Genomic DNA, 12476 nt, shown 5'->3' on the forward strand with positions numbered 1-12476 from the left:
AATATAAGAAGAGATACGAACACCAGAAAATCCCGTTTTTATGTGCGGCATTTTGGAACATATTTGGGACGCATACAGCGGTATAACGATAAGGTGACCAAATCGAAATAACACAGACTTTAGGGAGACATGTGTGTAGACTACCGAAGATGAAAGACAGTATTTCTGTGGTGCTGTCATGTTATCGTCTAGCTATGCAATTTACTTAGCTTTTGTTCAAGAACTCGTTTGAAGTCATTGTCTTTGCACATTTCTGTCACAAATACATTTGTGGATGAGCATCGAGTGATGGGCAAGAGATTGTCCTGTTTGAATGTTATAATTAGGTTTGCATTACCCGTCACCAGCTATTTTGGTATTGTGGAATATGTCTGACTCAGATAAAATACATCAACAACCATATGGCGACCGAAACAGAAACATCGCCGAATTTGATCTCAGTTTTCCACAGTAACATCGTGAAATATGAACACTGTGTTTAGTTTCATTTTTTCCGGTGGAGGGATATCACTTCTCTCGCTGATGTCGTGTATTTCACACCATCTACACCCTGCAATATTTTCTGTAATAGCTGGTATTTGGGCTGAAACAGTGTTTTCGAAAATACAGTACACATACATGCTGAAAGCGGACTATTCCATCCAGATGTGTTAGGAGCGACATGAGAACTTTTGTCTTGCCACAGTAGGATAGACATATAGTTCTTGTACATATGTTGTCAGGAAGGAGTGCGCCATTCTTCTTCCAGTGTTCTTGCACGCCGTCATTGCTCCAGACGCTTACAACAAAGTCTTGATGCTTCACCCACGCTGCAATGACACCTACTACGTTAGATACTGATGTGCAATGGGTTTTTATAGAAAATAATGAACATTATGCCCTGCCATGATACCGACTATTTCAGGTACTGGGATGTGATGGTCTTTTACAGAGAATTTAGTTAAATGACAATTTTCTACTGTTGCATGTTTGCAGTGAAAATACTGGTAGCAATAGCTTTAGTACTTGCAATATAATGAGATGTAAGACATAAAAATATATACATGGTTATATACATTTTTATTCAGTAATCATACATGGGATGCACTGCATCAATAGGTTCTTTCTTTATCTTAACATCAGTACAGAATATAGAAAACAAAGCCTTCGTGTAAGCACTGAATTCAGCATATTTTTCTCTCAAACTTATTGGCAGTACATTAGTCTTCTTTGGCACCATATTGACCCACTGTTTGAAGTCATCTACACGCCCACTGCTCATACTTAGATAGTCTGCAGTTTCTCTGTACACAGTTTTAACACAAGGTAGCCATCTGTCAGTCTTTCCAACACAGTGCATAGCACCATCTGTAGAACAAACTGTTGGTATGGATAGAGTTGGAGCAGCACAGTAAACGTACAGAGGAGGACGTCTCGGATGATACTCGACGGTCAAATGCTGCTTGATATAGGCTTTTGCATGCCACAGTTCATCCCATATCTCATTCATAAGTCCCACTTTCAAACTTTTAGCTGCTTTCTCGATTATTATCACAACACACCAGCATCTGTCTGCAGTTGCTTCTAGAGCAATATGTAAATGCTTTGAACCACTAGATATACGGAAGTGAACAGTAGTGATGCACAGGCATCTTCTCATCCACTACAGCCATACTTTGTCCATGCAGTATCACTGGAATTTCTGCAATGGCGCATATGATGGGGTCCAGTACCGACCTCTGTCATGCTGAATAGGATCCCTGGTGCACTTCAGTGAGTTAGAGGCTGGCTGGGTGTCTTCTACCAACAATAGTAGTACATTGCCCTGCTCGATCCAGCTGACCAGGAGGGCGACAGGATCCCAAGATGCTGCTGCACAGTGGATCCTGACGTACTGGGACGCATTGCTACTGCAGACCCCAACAGCCTGGAGGATGTGCATCCACTGAAGAGCAAAGAAGAAAAACCGTTATAGGCGACGATAGAAGCATGAAGACTTCATCTTCCTCACACGACAGTAAACACCTGCCAGGCCCACCTTATATCCCCAATGTGATTAGATGCTTTGTTCCTATTGGATACTGTCAATTTCAAGGGCCTCTGATGGGATAATTGTGTTGCATGGGGGAGGGGGTGGGGGCACCTGGGCTTTCCTTCCAGAACGACCAGGGACCAGTGTTCAAGTCCTGGAAAGGGCACTGCCATTTTGAATTTCCTGCCAATACCTGGATGGGGGAACTTGAGGCTGGCATGTCAGCACAGTCCTGGAACAAAGAAATTTCCACCATTTTTTCAATTCCTGCCATGATTCGCACTTCACGCCAAAATTCGAAATTCCCACCAGTAAGGTAGAAGGAGAAGGGAGAGGGTGTTGACTGAGGAAAACACATGATGTCTTGGGGCGATGGGGTGAGTGTTGATGTAATTAATTGATCAAGTGTGTATGTAATTAAATGATCAAATTAATTAATTTGCATATCAATTTGATATCAAAATTGTACCAGAACCGCCATCTCCCTACTACTCACAGATGGATGGCAGGCAACCTGAACCGAACATTTGCCATGGTGTTCTCTAAATAAAAACATTTTCCGCAGTAGGGAACAGAGTAAAACATACATCATGTTACCATATTACTTGGTTCCACTGGTTTATGGTGTGGATTTTATGCTCTTTGAATCACATTTCCGCTAACATCAGTTAGTTCTCATTTGATTTACACTTTCATTTCCTCAGTCACATAATAGACGTGACACAAGTTGTTAAAAGTTATTCAAAAATCGTGATAGCTGTATTAATCAATTTATTGCAGTGCCAGTTTCAGTCATAAACAGACCATCTTCAGGTGTGTTGTTACATTGTAATCAGATGTCTGTCGACGCGTATCCACTATCAATCATCATGTCACAAACCAACATCTCTGCTGAACTAAAAATCAGGAGCACATGTAGCGTATAGTAAATCTGTGGCGAATCACATGAAAAAAACTGTTATTGGTATCAATATGCCCACTTTAACAGAGCCTCTAAAGGCAGTTACTTCCATCGCGATGGTGTTTTCTAGGATGTACGGCAACCTTAAGTATAAGACGATAACGCTCTGTGAGTCAAAATGAGTGCCGGCCGGGGTGGCCGAGCGGTTCTAGGCGCTTCAGGTCGCAGGTTCGAATCCTGCCTCGGGCATGGATGTGTGTGATGTCCTTAGATTAGTTAGGTTTAAGTAGTTCTAAGTTCTAGGGGACTGATGACCTCAGAAGTTGAGTCCCATAGTGCTCAGAGCCATTTTTTTGAAAGTCAAAATGAGCACTGCCGACAGCAGTCTGGAATCAGGTAATATTTTTACATTGTTTGCATGTAAGCTATGCAGTGGGGATGGAAACTACGAGGAGCCACGCCTGGCTAGGGTGCATGATTCCCTGTTCATAAACAGTTTATTCCTCATTATTGAGCATTGATCAAGAGTTCTGTATTTTGCTGTGAAGAGCAGTTGCAATTTATTAGTCAAAATGCCGTGGCGTTAATAATACGCAATGACAGACTGAACAGAATTCAAAGAGAAAAAACCGGGACACTTGTTTTATATTCTATCCTAACTTCATTCCTCCACGTACCCTTACCTTTTTTGGTGGCTATCTTGATATTTTGAAATCGATAATAGGTCTATGACGATGCAGCGGCTGTAAAACCCATAGCAAGAATGTATCTTCATTTTGCGAACTGGCAGTGAACATGTGGGTAAATTAAACATAAATAAAATTATTTTCTAAAAGTAAAATGATTTATATTTACCTTTTTATTGTAATATCCTGGATATATTTTCTGCAATGTTCAATCACTTACTAGGTACTTACGTACAATTTGTTAATCGTAAATCACATCTGTAATCACATACAAATTATACATTTCGTACTAAAATTTAAGATTTCGTTTGGGTGCAGACTATTTGGGCAAATGTGCATGCAAGCCAAACAATACTCAATAAGCACTGCAAAGGCACGCCACAACGCTCACATTCTCTACAAAATTAACTTCCATATGGCCGTAGTCCCATTAGGAGAAATGGTTTAACATCATGTTTATCTAACAGTCGGCAGATGATGGTTGAAGTGATCGCAGTATCAACAAGTCTATAGATACCAGTATTTGAATGCTGGCCCCTATGTTTACCGGAAGCGAGGTTGAAACACGTCGGTCAGGGGGTCTGAAGTGGCGTAGTAAATCGCCGAAACTGGTAGTCAAAATAACAGTTTGGAAATTAGACGGCTGACAGGTGTTTGATTTGATATCCTGTTCGGTCTTCACCGCGCGACCGCTACGGCCGCAGGTTCGAATCCTGCCTCGGGCATGGATGTGTGTGATGTCCTCAGGTTAGTTAGGTTTAAGTAGTTCTAAGGTCTAGGGGACTGATGGCCACAGCAGAAGTCCCATAGTGCTCAGAGCCATTTGAACCATTCTTGTTCGGTCTTCTTCGCTCTGTACTACTACTGTCTCCTCTCATTGTCTCCCTCTTGCTCTCACTTACTGCTAATATATGCTGCTGTCTCTCTCGCTGTCACTATCTCTCTCTTCCTCATTGTCATTCTTATAGACTCTGTCTCTCATTATTACTAGCTTTCACGCACTTCTACTTTCTCCTTCTCTTTATTCCTGTCCCACTGGCACTGTCTCCCTCACACTTTTCCTAGCACCATTCTGTCACTGTCAGTTTTGTTTTACTGCCACTGTGTCCCTCTCTTTCTCCCTCATTGCCATTATCTCCTTCGCTCTTCTTATACCACAACCACTGTCTACTATCTGCCAGTATTTATTACTTTACCACCTCTTTCCCGCTGCCACTGTCTCCATCTCTCTCAGCATAAAAAGGGGCGAATATGTTCGCATGCCAAAATTTCTGGGAAATTTTTAAAGGTGATAAGGAAGGTAGGATGCGGCAGGTGGTACTCCAGATTTAAACAGGAGCATATACCCCTTTTTTGTCCTCCGATATGAGTGTTATTATGATGGTTCCCTTCTTTTCCCTGCTACAGCGGGGCACGTCACTTTATGGATCAATAAAATTTTGATAGTTTGCTTACGTGAAATTGAAATAATGCAATATAAATTTTACATTTACGACTGGATTTTACGTAACCTAAAACTTTGCATATGCTTCAGGACAAAAACACGGGGTTTCTCAGAACCATTCTGATGATAATGGAGACACTTTAAAACATATTTCTCCGTACTTAATCGCTTTATAAACTACGTTTTCGCCTCACGCCGGGTTTTACGTGTGTATTGTACATATTGCGTAACTCTGAACCTCTGCTTCTCAGAAACGGTTCACATATCAACAAAATTTTAAAGGTTGTTCGAGATATCATAGGAACATATCGTAAAAATAACAATGATTTGCTGTGAATAGCCGTCTTGTAATCCGCTGCTCTGTTTTGGTACTAAAAAGTATCATTTTTGACGGTTTTCTAAGGAACCGCCCATGAAGTAACTGCTCCTCCACGAGTCCAATCAGTCACCTCTTAGGCCACATCAAATGCGAAGAGGACCAAACAGTGTTTACATTGTACATAAAAAATAAGCAGATGCCCAGGAAGCGCACACTCACAGAATTAATCGACTAACGGTCCTTAGCTGCTACAGTACGACATACATAACTATACCCACCGCTATTCCTCTAGAAACTTGAACTAACGTGTCAGTTCATTTTTGACTTTCGCTGAGATTGGAGAGTTCTGTACTGTGAAATACTCTCAGAACTTTTAAAATGTTATGAATTAACAATGGCAGAATCTGCAGAATAGATCAGTCAAGAATCATTATACAGTGAAGTGTTGAGGGTGAGGTTAATAGATGCGGTCATTTAACATGAAAGGTTGCTAGCTGAAAGTAATTTGATTACATCGGAATCTTCAACGTCAATTTCTCGTGTAGCAGTCTTGATAGGTGAAGAAATTTACGAATTATAGACATGATAGCTGAAGAAATACTTGTAACTGATGATGAAGTTACTCATGAAAATGAAAACTGTGGCAAGGGAGGTTTTGAAAAGTCGACGACCATACCTCATCAGATGAATATGAATCAGAGAAAAAAAGAAGAGAACCAGACCACTTCCTTTGAATTACAAAATTTAAGTTGTTAATATCACAAAGGCTCACTCCATGTGGAAACTACCAAAAAAAAAAAAAAAAAAAAAAAAAAAAACCAAAGAAGATTGCTGCCTTTTAAAGCGAAGGAATATTTGTCCCAATGGAAAGAAAGTAAAAAAAGGAGGTACTAAATTTTATAAGTATACAACAATCAATTCCTGGGTATACGATCGCTATGTTGAAGCCCGAGAGAGTTATCAAGTGATCGTTCGGAATTTTCAACAGTTGGGTTCAACAGCAGCACAACGCTTCACAGATTTTTAATTTAACGCTTCTGAGACTCGTAAATTCAAAAATAAGCGTGGAAATCGTCAACAAAATTCTTTTCAAAAAAGAAACAGCGACGATCGAAGAAACCTTGGGTTCTGCGACATTTTGCGAACAAAGACGTTCAAACTGATACCGAATTCCACGAAAGATTTTGTTGTCAGCACTGACCAGACAGGAGGGTAATTGCAGAGTATTTGCACATTCATTTTGATCTCTGTTTTTACTACGATTTTGGTTGTTTTCTCTTTCCAGAATGGCAGCATCAGACGGTGTACAACAGGATCCGGGCTGACATAGGAATCAAAACTATTTTGTCAGAAAACACGACACCAACTGATGCACACTCAATATGCTCTCAGTCTTTCTGCAGAAGTTCTACCAAAAGTATTTGTTTGCTAACAAGAAGCAACCGTTAACTTTACCCCAGACCTCACAAAATAGTAAATGAATATGCGAAAAAATATGAAATGTCGTACTAGTGTCTTCGACATCTCGTGAGCTTAAGACAGGACTGTATATTGACTTCTCAACCGTTGTTTGAAGTCTTATGCGTACAAGAACAGTTTCTATTAATTATGAACTCTTGGGATGGACAAGCAAATCCTGAATTATATGACGAAATCGTGCAGGATGCCGAGAAATAACCGACATCTACAATTAAAGTGATTCCTCCACAATGTATTCCTCTTGCTCAATCTTGTGACTTCTATTTTTAAAAGCAGGTAAAAATATAATAGAGGTTATACAAAATTACGCTTATCTCATTAATAATAACAGAAATAAATCCCAGTGAAGACTGTATAAAATACAGTCAATAGTACATCATCAGATGTCATCACCAATTTTTACTAAAATGATCCAATATGCCTGACAGTCTTCCAGGCTTTCTGATGAAAGAGAACTTCTTATGAGTGTGAACGGAGTATGTTTTCAAAACACCTTTTAAGAAAAGGCTGTTCTAGTAAACAATCGTCCTTCATAAGCTGATGATGTTAAAATATTTTTTGTTTTCAATCTTTTTACGATAATTATTATTCTGGCGCTTGTATGTAAAATATGAAGTTGGAAACTAAAGTCGATAATGTAAAATTTTTGTATAAATAAACCCCTGCCTGACCTTTGTTACAACGGTAATTAAAGCTTTAATTTACCTCCATCAAAAATGTATTTGAAATTATTCAACTTTTTAAAAACGAAAATTGTAACTGACATTTCACGTTAATCAGCTGTAACAGTGACTTCATAAATAAAGAAAAATTATTTATAATTTAATTTATAATATTTTAGGTCACTAACTATGTTTAACAGCTGTTATAATTTTTAAAGCAATTAAAAAACAAAATAAGATGTTACCTGAAGGTAGGGTCAAATCTGCATCGCCCGTTAGGCGAGTCTACAGGCACGGCCATTTCGCTGTGCTGCCAGAGCGTATAAATTAAATGGTATGTGAGCTGCGCATAACATCTTAGGCCTTCTTTCTCGAGATATTCTGGCTTTTATGGCTGGACATCCGTGAGGTACTACAAGCCTGAGAAGTCTCACCGTGAACTGTATTTCCGTCACCGTAAGATCCCCTTCTAAGCTGAAAAAACAAAACCATGTGCACGTCACACTTACACTTCTACTCTAGCAGCTGCTTCCTGTGTGATGGGCAAAATTTGGTATCACCAGTCTCAAAGAATTGTAGTGTACAAAGGTAAAAGTGTTAAGGAGTGGGGTAAGTCTTTAACTTACTCCATTTAAACCGTGTTATGCTTAGGGACTCTACAGAGTAGTAGTACACCAATCTCTGAGTCCCTTAAACTTCTTTTAGTCTCTTTCGATATGTTATTCCACTCAGTTCTTAGTAATTTCCATCTTCTCCAATTTGTACCATTAGTTACATCTGTAATTTTTTTCGTTTTCTAGTTTATCATAATTTCCACATGCCACTATTATTTTGAAACCAGGAACTTTGAAATGACGTATCTTGCAATTGATTTATATTATTAGATTTATTTAGCATCCAGTTCATCTCATTTGCTGCGTTCTTTGATAAACGTCGATACTGCATTATTTATAGGTTTTATTTATATCTGTCTTACTCGTGCCTAATAATGTTTCAGAACGTACAAGATCACACAATTTGATGGAAATATGGAACTTTATCGTATTGAATGTTTGGGACGCTGTTAGAGATACATTCTACACTGGTGGCTGGATTTCAGTTTATCTGATAAATGCCTGCTTCTACCATATTTTTTGGTGATGGTGTTTGATAATGTTCCAGAGATCAAAACTAGCTGATTGCGAATTAAAGTTTTTGTTTCGCATAAAAATAGATACTGATGCAAGGAAAATGATTTTATATGTAAAATTTAATTCATTGTGGACCTGACCATAAAAAAAGGCATCTACTCTGACAGTTACTAAATTTATAAGCAACTGACAAATATGACAATATCCAATTCAAATCTGTTTTGTAATATGACAACGGGGTGACGGCCAGTAGCGGATGAACAGACAGTTTTACACGTGGCACGTTAAAATTGAAAGTAATGTACAAAACCTGTCTCCGAGCGTTTTTAACACGTTATTTATTTGCTTACTAATGTACTATAGTGATTAACAGAATCCCAGAACGTTACTGCATACTGCATGTCACTCACCCACTAGAATAGGGAGAGCTGGACGGACAAACTGTGTCGTACATGTTTGCTCCTGCATAATGGAGACGGTATGTCAGTGGACATAGGTTCCTGTTTCTGTTTCAATCAGTAACTTCTAACGCCACCAACACATTCGAGTAAGAGATTAGGAGCAGTTTGTAAGTCTGGCGTTCGGATTACGATTACTCAATCGCGCTTACGCGACTTGGAGGTGAGCAAAGTTTCTCAGACGAGACGGTAGTAGTGTTACTCTATAGGAGAAACACAAATGGTCGACTCATAGGTTCGTTGTTCGGAAATTGTAATGTATAAAACAAAGATATATTTAAACTTATCAATTTGTGTAGAAATTATTGAGTCGGCGACTGTAATATAAATCTATTAAACAATTTTCCTTGTTCCAGTCACTTTTTACTAATTTTTATCAACGGGGCGAGTTTTGGCAGCATGCTGGCATCTTCAGGTGCATTAAAGTTACATGTATATTACATCAATCTTAGGGTATACTGTGAGTTGTATGATTAAATATTTTCATTAATCTATTTATTTTTACTACGCTACATCTACATCTACATCTACATCCATACTCCGCAAGCCACATGACGGTGTGTGGCGGAGGGTACCTTGAGTACCTCTATCTGTTCTCCCTTCTATTCCAGTCTCGTATTGTTCGTGGAAAGAAGGATTGTCGGTATGCTTCTGTGTGGGCTCTAATTTCTCTGATTTTATCCTCATGGTCTATTCGCGAGATACACGTAGGAGGGAGCAATATACTGCTTGACTCTTCGGTGAAGGTATGTTCTCGAAACTTCAACAGCAGCCCGTACCGAGCTACTGAGCGTCTCTCCTGCAGAGTATTTATTGCACTGGAGTTTATCCATCATCTCCGTAACGCTTTCACGATTACTAAATGATCCTGTAACGAAGCGCGCTGTTCTCCGTTGGATCTTCTCTATCTCTTCTATCAACCCTATCTGGTACGGATTCCACACTGCTGAGCAGTATTCAAGCAGTGGGCGAACAAGCGTACTGTAACCTACTTCCTTTGTTTTCGGATTGCATTTCCTTAGGATTCTTCCAATAAATCTCAGTCTGGCATCTGCTTTACCAACGATCAACTTTATATGATCATTCCATTTTAAATCACTCCTAATGCCTACTCCCAGATAATTTATTGAATTAACTGCTTCCAGTTGCTGACCTGCTATATTGTAGCTAAATGATAAGGGATCTATCTTTCTATGTATTCGCAGCACGTTACACTTGTCTACATTGAGATTCAATTGCCATTCCCTGCACCATGCGTCAATTCGCTGCAGATCCTCCTGCATTTCAGTACAATTTTCCAATGTTACAACCTCTCGATATACCACAGCATCAGCCGCAAAAAGCCTCAGTGAATAGCAACGGTCCTACGACACTCCCCTGCGGCACACCTGAAATCACTCTTACTTCGGAAGACTCTCTCCATTGAGAATGACATGCTGCGCTCTGTTATCTAGGAACTCTTCAATCCAATCACACAATTGGTCTGATAGTCCATATGCTCTTACTTTGTTCATTAAACGACTGTGGCGAACTGTATCGAACGCCTTGCGGAAGTCAAGAAACACGGCATCTACCTGGGAACCCGTGTCTATGGCCGTCTGAGTCTCGTGGACGAATAGCGCGAGCTGGGTTTCACACGACCGTCTTTTTCGAAACCCATGCTGATTCCTACAGAGCAGATTTCTAGTCTCCAGAAAAGTCATTATACTCGAACATAATACGTGTTCCAAAATTCTACAACTGAGCGACGTTAGAGATATAAGTCTATAGTTCTGCACATCTGTTCGACGTCCCTTCTGTTGGAAATTTATTTGACTGGTACACAGAGAACAATTAATAAATACATCTTCATAAGATAGTACTTTCGCTTTGAGATAATGACATTCAAAGACTCAACTGCTAAGAAAAACTTATTTCTATCGCTAAGACAGTACAAGCAATGAAAATGCAATCTTTTGTGTATATTTATGTCATGGCACGTATTATATAGCATGATTATGTGGCATTTCTTTGTTATTCAGTAACGTTAAGACAAATTTTTCTCAGTTACCTCTTTATGTTAATAAAACAAGCATTCAACATTCGATAATTTTTTGCACAAATTTACACTGTAACTTTCTAGCTTATTATTTACCAACCTATTACCATTTATAGCAGGATGAATGAAAATTTCTAGTTTCTCATAAAACGTCATTTGGTGTCTTGTCCATTTTGTGTAATATAAGACAATATCCTGGAGAAGGTGGCCATCACAAATTTAGCATAATTGTTTGTGTGCTAGGCTGTACTACACACTATTTTGTAAATGCTTGATTGTGTGTGTTTATCTGTCTTTGTGATTGTTGTGTCTCAGTGTTTGTTGCAGTTTTTAATGTGGTGTGAAAGCGATGTTAATGTTGTGCCATCTGAAAATATTTGCTAGTCAGTGGGAGTATTTGCTTGTGAATGACATCAAAACAGTGGGTTTCTTTTTCATTTTCCGTGCTGCAATTAGTTATTGTTTTTTCTGTATGAGATTATATCAATAAGTCTCTATCATAGCCATTTTCTGCCACTATTTGTTTGCTAATGAATTCATCGTCCTTCGCGTATGTATCCACTGCTATATTACAGACTCCGTTAACTAGTGCTCAGTATACAGCTTTTTGTCTGTTTCACGGTGACAAAATGAGCTCTTTATGGTGGTGTCTGTTGCTAATGCTTTTTCTGTGGACTATCGGTACATAAACTCAAAGGAACATCCAACAAATAATCCTCATCACACTTCAGATTAATGTGCTTGCACATAGAACTGTAATGCCACTGATGACAGCACATTGCTGCCGAAACGCATCGTGTTAATAAATATTACTAAAAAGTAGCTAGAGCAGTAAAAATTCTCGTAAAAGATTATATATTTCCTGAGTTGTCGCCAGCGCAACCCCCCCCCCCCCTCAAATTCCAGTGTGGAGTTGAATATGGGCGGTGGTTTTACACCAACCGTTGCTACAAAAGTCCAGCTGCAAAACACGTAACTTTTATCTTAAACAACCAAGCGCCTAACGTACTACTGCGTCCTACTGATGATTTCACTTCAGCATCACCACCATCCCACTGCACTGAGCTTATTTTGATGCAGCTACAACCTGCCCTTGATACCCGCTTGAAACCGCCGGAACATCCTTCTCAGCTGTCCTAGTATAGTAGTCATTAGAAAACTCTTGGCCACTCTCCCTACAATAGCCTACTTTACATCCTTAGGAAAACCTTGGTCAGTCACATAGTTTCATAGAGCACTGGACCAGTTTCTGTCAAGATGGTGTAGAACGAGTTTGTTTGCCGATAAGTATACATAATTTGTTAGTGTATAAGTTACAAGCTAGACATTACGTAATAGTGCTATGGTT

This window comes from Schistocerca cancellata, chromosome 5, assembly GCF_023864275.1.
Source record: "Schistocerca cancellata isolate TAMUIC-IGC-003103 chromosome 5, iqSchCanc2.1, whole genome shotgun sequence".
In the NCBI taxonomy this organism is placed as follows: domain Eukaryota; kingdom Metazoa; phylum Arthropoda; class Insecta; order Orthoptera; family Acrididae; genus Schistocerca; species Schistocerca cancellata.